We start from the raw sequence: 14,792 nt of genomic DNA on the forward strand, positions 1-14,792 counted from the left end.
TCCTAAGTTACGTGGATCCTAGCCAGGCTGCTGCGGAAATGATTTCTAGAGAGGCATGTGTGAGGAAAACGTTGTGTTGAAACTGGAACTGATTATATATATGTTGCTTTTATAAAAAGATGTTTTATTTATTTTAAAATAAAGTGTGATAATGTTACAACACAGTTAAGACATCTAGAAATATTACATTTAGTAATAATAATTTTATTATTTATACCCCGTCCATCTGGCTGGGTTTCCCCAGCCACTCGGGGCGGCTCCCAACAGAACACTAAAAACAGAATAAAACTTCCCTAAACAGGGCTGCCTTCAGATGTCTTCTAAAAGTCAGGTAGTTGTTTATTTCCTTGACATCTGATAGGAGGGCATTCCACAGGGCGGGTGCCACTACCGAGAAGGCCCTCTGCCTGGTTTTGGAACTTCCACTATTGTAAAAAATGGGTTGGAAGTCTATTGACCGCAATAAAGATTGATTGATTGATTGATTGATTGATTGGGTTGGAAGTCCCAATATTATCTTGGAAGTTGACTTTCAGTCTCTCTGGACTGGTGCTTTACTGCAGCTGTGTTCTTGATACCATAACAGTAAATTAGCAGTGGATGTCTTCTGCTTTAATTTGTTCTGCAATGCTTCCCCAATGCAACTGGGTAATTTCTCTGTGGCGGGGCTACAGCGTAACAAAAGCAGGGACAAAAAAAGACCAGAACATTTATGGCAGAAAGAAGAAAGAGACTATGCACTGCCTGAAAATAAAGCAGCTTTTTTGCAGGTGCAAACAGTATTGATTGCAGAATCATGTGTGACTGCCCTGACAGCATTATGAGTACGAATCATCAAAAAGGCACAATAAGAATATATTGGGTCGCCCTGCCATTTTTTGATAAGGGGGACCCTGGATCATAGCCAACTAATACTCAGAGTAGACCTATTGAAATGAACAGACCTAAGTTAGCCACGCCTATTTATTGCGATGGGTCTACTCTGAGTAAGAGTAGCATTGGATGCAACCTAGTGAAGTGTTCCCAGGTTATTTATTATTTAAATTTGTATCGTGCACCTCCTCAAATGTCCCCCATGGCAGCTTACAAGAACAGATATACAAGTTCAATCAAATCACCAGTAAAATATGGATAAAAGAGCAACACCATTTAAAAAAAAGAAAAAAAGATCACGCGAGCCATTCAAAAACAAGAGCAGCTAAAGCAACACACGAAACAGAGATAAAAACATCAATCAGCGGCAGATGTATTAACACATATTAAGCGCACATATTAACCTAATAGGCCAAAAGCTTGTCTGAACAAGAGCTACGCAGATAAAAGAACAATATTTACAGGAATAAGGCATATTAAAAACAGGGGAGATAAAGGAGGCAGCTGAAAACACACACAAAAAGATAAACCCATCAATCAGGAACAGAAGTATTAACACATATTAAGGACGCGGAGATGTTCCTCTTGGCAAACTGTGTGTGAGATAGGGAGGGATGGCGGAATGCTCTCAGAGCTCCAATCCTACCTCTTTACTGCGGAGGCAGCTTGGGCAGTCCCTTGTTCCTAATAAAGGAAGAATGCGAGCTCAGCTCTTTCTATATTTGATATGCATATCCTGCTTTCCTCTCCTCTCCTCCAGTTGTGATACACCCTGCTTTGTGAACTGTGTCTTGGGTCTCCTCCAAAGGGCTGGGGGTTTGTGTTTTTCTGCAGGTGTGTGACATGGGGATCGAGGGTCCCTTCAGACTGGTATTGTCTTCATACCTGTATTCTACAACATGTCGCTGATGCAATACTAGTGCATTGGTGGTGTATTTCTACCAGACCACTTTACTAGTTGTTCTGTGATGATTCCCCCAGTGTTAGCACGTTGCTGCCACTCTTGCACAACAGGGAAACTAAAGAGGGACAACTTGGCTGTGGAAACATAGAGAACGGAGTTTAAGACTGGAAAAAATGAGGAACTGAGGCCACATTCACACCATGCATTTAAAACCCTATACAGTGGTACCTTGGTTCTCAAACTTAAGCCGTTCCAGAAGTCCGTTCCAAAACCAAAGCGTTCCAAAACCAAGGTGCGCTTTCCCATAGAAAGTAATGCAAAATGGATTAATCCGTTCCAGACTTTTTTAAAAAAAACAACCCTAAAACAGCAATTTAACATGGATTTTACTATAACGAGACTATTGATCCATAAAATGAAAGCAATAAACAATGTACTGCAGTCACACAATCAATCAACCAGTAGCCGAACTGGGTTCCACACTGTCACAAAAACAAAAAAGAACCGCAAAAACACAAAATAAATAGCAAAAACAGACCTCAGCATAACACTCAAAAGGGAAGTGTGCCACTCAAAACAGAAGCATAACACTCAAAACGGAGCATGTTCGGCTTCTGAAAAAAGTTTGCAAACTGGAACACTTCCGGGTTTGCAGTGTTTGGGTTACAGGTTGTTTGAGTACCAAAGCGTTTCAGAACCAAGGTACCACTGTATTACCACTTCAAACAGTCTTGGCTTCCCCCAGAGAATTCTGGGAGCTGTAGTTTGTAGTTTGCAACAGGCTGCTGAGAGTTGTTAGGGGGGCCCCATTGCCCTCACAGAGCCACAGTTCTCAGATTTGCCTGGAGATCTAGAATTGTAGCTCTGTGAGGGGAAGAGTCATCCTTATACAAACTACAGCTCCCAGAATTCTTTGAGGGATGCTATCACTGTTTAAAGTGGTATCATAGTGCTTTAAATGTAGAGTGCATGTCACCTTAAAGAAACTGAAACTGACATATTCATTGACCCTCACTCCCCACCCCACAGGAATTTGAATGCAAAGTCACTGAGCCTCCTTGGACGAAGACTCAGTTTTCCCTTTCAGACTGAGGCCGCCAGACTCCCTTTGCCGCCATATTGTTACCAGTTGGTCCTTCTCCTCCCAACTGCTGTTGCCTATTGGCTTCCCACATTCACCCACTCTGGGACAGGGGAAAACGGATAAGGATTTAATCAGATACTAGCATATTCAGGTGGTGCAACTAAAGTCTATTTGGAGCTCTTGCACAGCTAAGCTGCTTCCCACCACAAAATCGGACATTTTGCAGTAAATAAGGTAAAGCACTGGAAAGTGCTGGCTAGCGATGTTGTTGTTGTTTAGTCGTTTAGTCATGTCCGACTCTTCGTGACCCCATGGACCAGAGAACGTCAGGCACTTCTGTCTTCCACTGCCTCCCGCAGTTTGGTCAAACTCATGCTGGTAGCTTCAAGAACACTGTCCAACCATCTCGTCCTCTGTCGTCCCCTTCTCCTTGTGCCCTCCATCTTTCCCAACATCAGGGTCTTTTCCAGGGAGTCTTCTTTTCTCATGAGGTGGCCAAAGTCTTGGAGCCTCAGCTTCACGATCTGTCCTTCCAGTGAGCACTCAGGGCTGATTTCCTTCAGAATGGATAGGTTTGATCTTCTTGCAGTCCATGGGACTCTCAAGAGTCTCCTCCAGCTGATCGCCGAAGAATTGATGCTTTTGAATTATGGTGTTGGAGGAGACTGGCTAGCGCTAGCTTGATGCAACATCCCGTGACCCACAAACAGGTCACAAGGTCTAACCTCCCCTAAAATTTTGTGCCAGCTAATTAAAGTAAATGTTCAATAATGGTCTGGAAGTGACCCACGTGGGAATGGAAAGGAGAAGTAGAAGCAAATCTCTGCTGAAATTTCACAGCCAAGAAACGGGTTTGCAGTTCTCCCTCTGGCTTTGCCCCGGGAGACTGGATAAGGCCTGGCACTTAATATCCTGTGAAACATGATTTCTCATTTCTGCCTTTCAACTTTGTGAGGCCGCAACACCTATGAGCTATTCTGTGTTACAAAACCTTGATTTCTCTCCCCGCCCCCTTTTAAAACCAGGTGTTTCCTTTCTGTGCCAGGTCCCAAAGCCGCAAGTACACTGCAGAAACAGGCCAGATTCCTAGATCACATTTAGGAATGAACTGCTTTGCTGAATCAGACTTTTCTTCTATACCTATTTAAATGCCTTTGCCCAATCTATATGGGATGTATGCTGCAAAAGCATTATTCATGGGAATTCTTTATTTATTTTGGGATAGTTTCCTTCCAACATGTCGGGGGGGGGGGAGGAATCCCAAGGTAGCACGTAATATTTTAAAGTACAGTCAATGAGAGAGGTTTTAGTTTGTATCTAAGGGCAGACTTGCAGGATCAGGCCAGTGGCCCATGTAGTTCAGCATCCTGTTCTCACAGTGGCCAACCAGATGCCTATGGATAGCCTGCAAGCACAAGAGCATTCTCCCTCCTAGAACTGATTAAAGGTTTCAGCCACACTATAAAGCTGGATTATGGAGTGCAAGTGGTGCAGCAGAATGCTCAAATGATTTTAAAGCAGGGACTAACTGTTACAAAAGGGACACAGGTGACGCTGTGGGTTAAACCACAAAGCCTAGGACTTGCTTATCAAAAGGTCAGCGGTTCGAATCCCCGCGACGGGGTGAGCTCCCGTTGCCTGGTCCCTGCTCCTGCCAACCTAGCAGTTTGAAAGCACCTCAAGGTGCAAGTAGATAAATAGGTACCGCTCCAGCGGGAAGGTAAACGGCGTTTCCATGCGCTGCTCTGGTTCGCCAGAAGCGGCTTCGGCATGCTGGCCACATGACCTAGAAGCTGTACGCTGGCTCCCTTGGCCAATAAAGCGAGATGAGCGCCACAACCCCAAAGTCGGCCACGACTGGACCTAATGGTCAGGGGTCCCTTTCCCTTTTACTGTTAGAAACAGAGCAATCCTACGCCTGAATTCAGCAGGGCCTACTTTCAAGGAAGTGTGTACTGTACAGGGATTGCAAACTACCTAAGTGATTTGTTTATTTATGGAGCCAGCTGAGTGCTTGCGGGAAGTGTGTTTTGGAAACTTAATTTCCCTTCCACTCCCTTTCCTTTGATTGGATCGTCCATCCATCCCTTCGCCCTTCTCACAGTCAACAACACTCCTTTAAGTTACTCCTCTGTATCAGGTTATTTTCCAGCTCTAATCCCCACTGTCATTTCATCAGGTTTTGCCTGAAGCTTCTCCTTTGGATCCTAATCCCTCCTGTCAGCATTATCTCTTTGATCAGGGTGTTCTGGATTAGGGTCTCCCCCTGCTTAGGACACCTGCATGGATATGGGCTCCCTCTTCAGCTTTTCCCCTCCTTTAACTGCCTTGCCATCTGCTTGTTTTGTAACCCTCCAACCTGGGCAGCCACTCCTCCAAAGTAGAGATGGGAACCTGTGAGCTCCAATCACTGTCAGTCAGCATGGCCAATCATTAGGGGTGACAGGAGCTCTTGACTTTGACACAGAGAATTTTAGGGTTGGAAGGGAACCCAAAGGTCATCTAGGCCAGGGGTCACCAAACTTATTCAGCAGGGGGCCGGTCAACTGTCCTTCAGACCTTGTGAGGGGCCAGACTATTGGGGGGGGGGTGAACGAATTCATATGCCCCACAAATAACCCAGAGATGCATTTTAAATAAAAGGACACATTCTACTCATGTAAAAACAGACTGATTCCAGGACCGACCGCAGACCAGATTTAGAAGGCAATTGGGCCGGATACGGCCCCCGGGCCTTAGTTTGCCTACCCACGATCTAGGCCAACCCCCCACAATGTAGGAATCTCAGCTAGAGAGCCAGTGTGGTGTAGTGGTTAAGAACGGTAGATTCGTAATCTGGGGAACCAGGTTCGCGTCTCTGCTCCTCCACATGCAGCTGCTGGGTGACCTTGGGCTAGTCACACTTCTCTGAAGTCTCTCAGCCCTACTCACACCACAGAGTGTTTGTTGTGGGGGAATAAGGGAAAGGAGAATGTTAGCCACTTTGAGACTACTTCGGGTAGTGATAAAGCGGGATATTAAATCCAAATTCTTCTTCTTCCTCCTCCTACTCCTCCGCCTCCTCCTCTTCTTCTTCTTCTTCAGCATCCATGACAGATGGTCATCCAACCTCTGCTTAAAAACCTCCAAGGAAGGAGTGTCCTTGTAACTTGAAGCCATTGCTTGAAGTCCTACTGTTATGTACTGAGCTGAATCCTAGAACAATAGGATCCAGAATGCAGCAGTCTGATTGGTCCCTAGGAGCACCCAATCCAGCTCCAGGTGGAAGTGAATCAGCGACCTGATTGGCCTGCGGGAGCAGCCAATCAGGCTCCTGGGTGAAGTGAATCCGCAACTTGATTGGCCTGCAGGAGCAGCCAATCAGGCTTCTGGAGGAGGTGAATCCACAACCTGATTAGCCTGCAGGAGCAGCCCAGAATTAGCCAATCACGTGGGGCCCATTGTGTAAATAATGTATATATAGCTAGACGTTTTGGGGAAAGTTTCATTACTGCTATTATGAGCTGAATAAAGAGCATGAAATTCACACTTGACTCCGAGGAGAAAACAAGCATGCTCCCTCTTCCAGGTGACAGCCCTTGAGACTCTCAGGCAGCGGGGGCTGCCACAGAGGGAGCAAGAGGCGAAAGGGCTTCTCTGCCCCTTTCTGGTGGCAATGGTCATGGCTGTTCAATGGTGGCTCTTTCCCTCACTGCCGCTGGGCTGGTTCCCTTCTTCAAATGCCATCAAAGCAACCCAATGAGGACTGGGCATGCTCAGTAGCCATAGCATGCTGGCTGACTGGGTGTGGGGAATGGAATGGAATGTCCTGGAAAAGGGTATGGCTGGCTGAAACGTCGTGCATTTCGTTGCGGTGAGGCCCACTTACAATACGTGCTAAGAATAAAATCCAACGCTCCCTCCCCGTTTTCTGAAAAGGCCTTTAATTTCCTGTCTCATGGCACATTTCCGTTCCAATGAGTTTGGGCAAAATTGCTGGAAGGAGGAGACGAGGCGCTCCTAATCTTCCCTAATAGCCATACCTAATAATTATTAAATAGGTTGTTTGTAAAGCGCCTTGAAGATGAAATACTTTATAGAAGCGTGATTACTATTTACAGGCATGCTTAGCCTGATCAAATGGAGTTGAAAGGTGGCTCTTTTGACAGGAAGGGAAGTCTCAAAAGGGCTTCGTTTTATCTGCCTTTCTTCTTAACATATTTCAAAAATGTTTTTTGGGAGAATGTTTATGGGCAAGTGGCAACTTTCCATAAAATCAAAGGCAAGGAGGCACTTAGAATACCTTAGAGGTTTTTTGGAGGGGGTGCAAATTAAATTAAAAATGACAGCATCTACCTGCCTCCTTCTCTTCCCCCCTTTATCAGCATAATCTATCTCTTCCTCACATGAGCCAACTTAAACTATTTGCTTTGCAGGAACTTTTTCTACACAAAGCTTTTGTGCGCACACCAAACCTTTAAAGTGCGTTCAAAGCAAATGCTGCCCCACAGAGAACGCTGGGAAGTGTACTTCAGCCCCATCACAGAGCTACAATTCCCAGCACCCTTAGTAAACTACAGTTCCCAGGGTTCCTAGTGGCGGTGATGAAAATGTGCTTCAAAGGTATAGCAGGTACCCAGCCTGAACTGTAGTTTTTGTTATTAGCATCTCCAAACAAATGCAAAGTATAAAAACCTAAACAGGAACGTAGGAGGGGACCTGTTAGATCAGACCTATGGTCCATCCACCATCCTTTCTGGATGCTTCCTAGATCCCTTCAGGAATCCCCTAACCACAGCAGAAGCTAGTCAGAGCACACACACACAGTTGCTCCAGAAAAATTGTGTTTCAGTGGCATCCTGCCTCAAAACCTGGCTTAACACGTAGATTAACATTCATGGCCTAACATGTAGATTAAGCCACTTTTCTACGTTTCCATCCTAGTCACTATCGTTTGCTAGATAACATCTTTCTACTGACAGTGGGGCAAGCACTGCATTCAAATCACTTCCTATGTCAGCGTTTCTTTATAAATTAAGTATATTCTCCACTTTCTGAGCAACAGGTCCTCAAAGCAATTTACGTTTTAAAATATGATAACGTCTTCTTAACCTTTCCCCCCTCTGGTGCTGGAAAAGCAACTAGTTTTGCTCCAGACATCAACTCATTCCAGTTTAGATTCATCCCTCTACAAAAGAAGCTAATTCGTTACCGTTCTGTTCATAGCTAACTTTAAGTTTGTCTAAATGCCACCAAGCTAGTGGCAGATCCAGAGAGTTCTTTGTGAATAAGGATTCATTGCTAAACTACTCTGAGAATTGGGAATAGCGGCACCCTAACAACTCTCTTTTAAAAAAAAAAAAAAAAAGATATTTATTAACATTTCAAAGGTTATACAAAAAACAATAATAAAAACAAAATACAAACAGAAAAAATAACAAAAATAGAAAAATACAAAACTAAAAAACAATTTAAAAACAAATAAAATTTCATTCACTTATTTTCTTATAACGTACTTCCCAGACCTCCTCATACCTCCCCTTTTTGTATTCCAATTCTACTTATTAATTCAGCAAATCCTCACCATTGATTTTCATTTAATTTTCAACCTTCCTTTCTTTTTTCCCCTCCAATTTTCTTAATCATTACAGCTGAAAACCACTTAATTTCTAAACCAACATCATTCTAACATTCATTAATTTTGCAATATTTCCCAAGATAGTCCTTAAATTTCTTCCAATCTTCTTCCGCCGTCTCTCTTCCCAGGTCTCGGATTCTGCCAGTCATTTCTGCCAGTTCCATATAATCTATCACCTTCATCTGCCATTCTTCCAGAGTGGGTAGATCTTGTGTCTTCCAATACTTTGCGATGAGTATTCTTGCTGCTGTTGTTGCATACATAAAGAATGTTCTGTCCTTCTTTGGCACCAATTGGCCGACCATGCCCAGGAGAAAGGCCTCTGGTTTCTTCAACAACTCTCAGCACCTCTGACAAACTACAGCTCCCAGAATACTCTGGGGGAATCCATGACTATTCAAAGTGGCATAGTAATGCTTTAAATGCATACAGTGTGAATTTGGCCCTGGTCTAGCACTCCAGTCAGTGGCTGCTTCAGTTTTTCCTTTGTGAATGGGATATAAGAGCACAGCATTCCCTCTGAGGGGAGAATGTTGCGTTAAGCCTGGAGTTTCTTTAAAGTCTGCCTGCTGCACCTTGTTCTGCTGAAGGGGCAAGCGTCTATTCCGTTTCAGCTGAAACTAAAAAGTGGCTAGGCTCTTCAGCATGCAGCGGAGACCTTGAAGAAACCCCTTGGCTCTTCAGCATTTCCCTTCTCCCTCCTATTACTTTCCCCGTGGTCCCAAGAACGCCCTAAAAGTTCATCCAGGACTTGGACCCTATTTCAGAACTTCCTTGTCCCTCAGTGCATGTGCTATTAACGTTATTAACAGCTAACGACCCACAGCTTCTCACCAACACTGCCTCCATGAGCTCATACCAGTCTAAGTAGAGGTAACCTTAAACTGAAAAGAGATTGGGGGGGGGGGGTTCACCACTATTTATGACTGTCAAGTGGTGATTAATGACCAACCAGCTCAAAATTGCCTTTAATGCCAGCTCAGTATTGTTGCTTGTGGCAGTTAATGAGGTTAGACAGACTTTTTACACAGCACTTTAGTGCAGGGTTGCAGAATGGGGACGTGTCTCCTGCAGAGCTTAACACAACCACCAGATTCCCTGGGCAAGGAGCTAAGAACCTTTGATTTCCCCTTTAAGACAATAGACAAAGAGCTCAAGCAACTGCCAAGGGCAGTGTCTGTCCACCTGTTTGAATCCAGTCACACCCCTCCCATGCCTTTGTCGCTGGAGTTTGGAGCAGGCCAAGGAAAGGTAAAGAAATAAAATATTGCACCTCTATGCATTAAAGGGGGGGGAGGTTGCTTTCTGGCCCTGCCTCTGCAGACAGGCTGGAGTCAATAGTGTTAATGAGAATATTTCAAAGACCTTTGAACTTGTCTCGGTTTGTTGGCTCGTAAAAAGTACAGAGTAATTTTTCACTGGCTCCAAAACAGCAAGGTGTGTCTTGGGAGGGGGTAAAAAAAAAAGTTATTGAAGTGCTGGAAGAGTTGCCTCAGCTGCTGATATGATACTAGGACAAGTTAAAGTTATTGCTACTGGTATATAAAGCCCTGAATAGATGGAGACCAAGTTACCTCCGGGAACACCTTACCTGGTATAAACCTGGCAGGTCACATAAATCAACAGGAGAAACATTCTTGGTTTGTGTTGGGTGATGTGAACCGTGATCTTGCACCTTTTTTTGTTTTTGTTTCTTTAGCTTGCAAACCGCCTTGTGCATTGCAATACAGAGAGGTGACGTACAAATTAAAACTGGAACACAATTATTTCCATTAATTATTATTATTAAATTTGTATTCCGCCTTTCATCCAAAGATCACGGGGAGGTTTGCAGCATAAAAACACAAAAGGAGACCACGAAATACATAGCAAAAACAGAACAGTAACCCCTCCTCTCGCAAGCACATTTAAAAGGCCATGGATTAATCAGCCAAAGGCCTGATTATGGAGGAATGTTTTCGCCTGGCACCTAAAGATATGCAATGAAGGTGCCAGGAGAGCACCCACAAACGGGGAGCCACCGCAGAAAAAGCCCATTCTTGTGCCACCACCCTCTAGACTTTTCATGGAGGCAAAGCAACAGGGAACCAGGCAGAGGGCCTTCTTGGTAGTGGCACCCGCCCTGTGGAACACCCTCCCATCAGATGTCAAAGAGAAAAACGGCTACCTGACATTTAGAAGACATCTGAAGGCAGCCCTGTTCAGGGAAGTTTTTAATGTGTAACATTTTAATGTATTTTTGATCTTTGTTGGAAGCCACCCAGAGTGGCTGGGGAGACCCAGCCAGATGGGCGGGGTATAAATAATAAGTATTATTATTATTATTATTATTATGGAGGGGACACACAAAGAGGCACCTCACATGATGGTCTCAGGGTCCCGATTGGTTCAAATGAAATGTTATCATTGATTGCATTTATTAATTCCTTCCGTGAAGCATCTCAAAGCAATATACACTATAATGAAAACAAGAATAAAATAGTTGAACACACACACACACACACCCTACATTTTCCCCTGGTGGGTCTTGAGGCAGCTACACAGAATTGTAGAATTGGAAGGGGATACAAGGGTCATCTAGTCCAACCCCCTGCAATGCTGGAATCTCAGCTAAAGCACCCATGAAAGATGGCCATCCATTCAGCCTCTGCTTAAAAATCTCCAAGGAAGCAGAGTCCACCATCTTCTGAGGGAAACCGTTCCACAGTCAAGCAGTTCTTACCAGTGGCGTAGTGTGGGTTGTCAGCACCCGGGGCAAGGCAAGTAATTTGCGCCCCCTAACCCGTGGATTTGCGCCCCCTAACCCTAACCCCCAGATGTTGCGCCCGGTGCGGCCAGCCCCCCCTGCACCCCCCACGCTACGCCACTGGTTCTTACAGTCAGAAAGTGCAGGAGAAAACAAGTCTTATGTTTTCATACCTTGACTGTTTTGTTGTTATTATTGATGGTGTCTGACCTATTTGTGTAAAATGAAACTACACAAGTACAGCAGGCTTCCTGCGGCTGGCGTTTGCCCTCCAACATGTGGAGGGCATCAAGCATGGGGCAGAGGGATGTGTGGTCAGTGAGACCCATCACAACGAATTGACTTAAGTGACAGTGCAATCCTAACCTTGTCTACTCTCTAGGTCTCTGCTGGGTGCCTGTTTTGTATTGTTTCTGCTTTGTTTTGTTTAAATATGCCTCTTGTTTCTTGAATTTTAAACCTTTTCCTTTTTTTGCTGATTTTAATATACCTTGAGACGCTTGTGAATAAAAAATGATAGTACCCCAAGATATGTATCAGGAGATGGAACGACGTCTCTGCTAATGTCTCCTTGTAGATTTCTTTTATTTCTGGAGTTATTACTAATAATATTACCTTTGCACTACTAGGTCACATCTTGATGCTGTTAACCATGGATCAGCAGACAGGGTCTGATCTACAGGCCAAAGTCAGTCTCAGCAATGAGCAAGGATTTTTGTTGTTGTTGTTAAAAAAAACCTGTTTTCCCCTTCCGTTATAGGAATGCGTTTCGTCTTAGCTCAGAGCAATTTCTTAGCTTACAGTTATTAAAACACAAAGGGGCTGAGCCAAGCTCTGTGATTTATGAAACACGTGCTAGATTCATTAAAAACCTTAAAAGATTTAATACATTTTATTGAGGCTTTAAATCTGGGCAAGTATTTAAAAACTTAATGCAGGGCGTATTTCATTCCAGACACCTTTTTTAACACTTATTTTGGAGCTGTAAAATTTGGATTGACAAATATTGCAGATATTTCATTACTCATTTTTATAAATTGGCACAGAATTCTTCTGACAGGTTTGTTATGTTTGTGTGTGTATAAAGTACACACACATACATACTCAATGAGATTTATATTGTCTAAATATAAAATTATTCTCTTTTATTGACGTTTTATAGGTCTTTTTCCCCTATGTTTCTTTATAGTCCCTTCAGCAGTTACACATACACACACAATATTTAATATATTTCTGCATGATCTGACACTCTTATTATTGCTCCTCCATTTGACCAAGCATGCATTCTAATAGAAAACATATTTTTATTCCTTTTTAATCATCTACAGATTTTTATTGTTTTTAATTTTTAGCCATGAAAGAAAAGAGGCTAGGAATTTCTGCCAAAGTCTTCCCATGACATCGCACCTCTGTAGTGACCTCAGATTTGTATCACTATTAAGATGAGAGGCTGAGTCACTTACACAATATATTCCCCGCCTGCAAAGTTACGCATGAAGATTTGCACAGGTCTGAAATCTAACAGTTTTCATTCATTAGCACAGAATCACATGCTGGATATTTTCTGTCCTAAGGAACAGATCCAAAAGGTAACTCAGAATTCAAGGGATGATGGGGCATGCCTCTTAGGGGGTGTGTTATTTAAAAGTGAGTACATTTACCAGGTATACCCGTTTTCAATTTGTAACATTTTTAGCTCACCTCTTCTTTCAAGGTCAGAACAGCATACATGGTCCTTTTTCTTGCCCTCTGTGATCCAGTAACCCTGGAAGGTAGGGTAGGAGGAGGGATGGTGATTACCTAAGGTCACTTTTGCAGCTTTGTGGCTAAATGGGAATTGGAAGCAGATCTTGGATCAAGACTCAAACCACTACACCACTCAAGCTCTGAAGAAAATAAAAACTGTACTGGCTACTTTCAAAGAAGTGATATACAAGGACGCTAGCACTGCATTGTTATCACCTGGTATTTTTTCTCCAACTCACCCTTTCTCCTCTGCTCTCTACACTCCTGTGAGTTACCTTGCTCAATTGCAGACAAATACCGGTACCTCTCTCCCTGGGCAATGGAGACACTTGCACTGATGGGCTTCTCAAACAGGATTACCCGTCCTACCAAAGAAGGAATAAATGCAACAGGAATTAATGCCTTTGGCATCTGCAGCAGGCATGTGGTCTGCCCATCCTGTAGAACGATGAGAAATTAAAGCAAGATAAAGCACTCTAGGTCCATCTTTCACTTCTACGGAACACTGTTACCACAAGCCAAGAAACTCCCAGTGGCTTTCCAGTGATTCTCAAAGGATGTGGCACACCACACTGGTGGGACAGGAGAGGGTGGCAAGTATGGAGGCAAGATTCAAGGACAGTCAATACTGTATTTGGGGAATGATTCATGTTCTTATTTAGCTGCATTGTGTTATACTTTCTGGGTGCCCCATGGTCATATTATAAAGTAGCTGTGCATTATCTTATAAATTAAGTGCTGCTAGTTGTTTTTGTTTGTTTTCCAATGTATTTCTTATTAATTTAAAAAATCGGTGTGGCACGAGCAAATTTTTATTGTGAAAGTGTGGCCTGGAAGGAAAAAAGTTTGAGAACCACTGGCTTAGTTGAAATATGATCCTCCAAACTAGCGCTCCGAGAGCCCTTTGAGATTAGAAATGAACTGTAGGTTCAACTTTTTTTGTTTTGTTTAATCGTTTAGCTGTGTCCGATTCTTCATGACCCCATGGACCAGAGCACGCCAGGCACTCCTGTCTTCCACTGGTCAAACTCATGCTGGTCAAACTCATGCTGGTCAAACTCATGCTGGTAGCTTCGAGAACACTGTCCAACCATCTCGTCCTCTGTCATCCCCTTCTCCTTCTGCCCTTCATCTTTCCCAACATCAGGGTCTTTTCCAGGGAGTCTTCTCTTCTCATGAGGTGGCCAAAGTCTTGGAACCTCAGCTTCACGATCTGTCCTTCCAGTGAGCACTCAGGGCTGATTTCCTTCAGAATGGAGAGGTTTGATCTTCTTGCAGTCAACATATCCCTCCCTATTCCCCTCCTGGAAATGATTTCACTTCCAGTTTGTAGTGTCCCGATATTTTGATATGGTGGCTATGTAACTCCAAGCTGGAAATCTTGGGCTGAAGTAGTAGTCAGAATCTCAGAACTTGTCTGAGATTCCCGACAAAAACTTCCTGCTGACATTGCTGCCTTTTTTTAAAAAAAAAATGCTTTATTTTCGGTTACAAATGAAACGTGTCGTTGCATTTATATTCAAATTATATTTGCATCTGGGTGTTGGCACTGGCAAAAATTTATGGAAATCCCCCCCCCCCGTGAAGCGCTTCCTATTTTTAGAAACCGGCCACCCTTCTTCTCCCTGGCTCTGCTCTGAAATCTAACCACTCACCCCCACTGCCTCTCTGCACAAGCCTTGCCCACCTCGCGCCTCGGACTACAACTCCCATCAGCCTTAGCGAGCTGCGGAGCCCGAAGTGACGCTCTTCGAAAGCGAAACGAAACCCGGCACCGGCTCTCTCGCGCCCTCTGCCGGAGCCGACGCGGGAACTGCAGGGA

General features: G+C 43.9%; 1 long non-coding RNA gene across 3 annotated transcripts; it reads right to left on the minus strand.

Annotated features, from left to right (window-relative positions):
• Nucleotides 1–196: 196 nt before the first annotated feature.
• Nucleotides 197–14,771, minus strand: LOC309358293. 3 transcript variants are annotated; one of them, XR_014163420.1, is made up of 4 exons: nt 14,658–14,771; nt 13,210–13,335; nt 12,926–12,989; nt 11,509–11,900 (listed from the first exon to the last, which is right to left on the minus strand). It is a non-coding gene; the product is annotated as an uncharacterized lncRNA (long non-coding RNA). The 3 variants fall into 3 exon arrangements; XR_014163419.1 differs by lacking the exon at nt 11,509–11,900 and adding an exon at nt 197–668 and having other exon boundaries at nt 12,926–13,335; XR_014163421.1 differs by having other exon boundaries at nt 12,926–13,335.
• Between the last annotated feature and the right edge of the window lie 21 nt (nt 14,772–14,792).

Source organism: Podarcis melisellensis, assembly GCF_964234715.1.
Source record: "Podarcis melisellensis genome assembly, chromosome: 15".
NCBI classification, from domain to species: Eukaryota; Metazoa; Chordata; class Lepidosauria; order Squamata; family Lacertidae; genus Podarcis; species Podarcis melisellensis.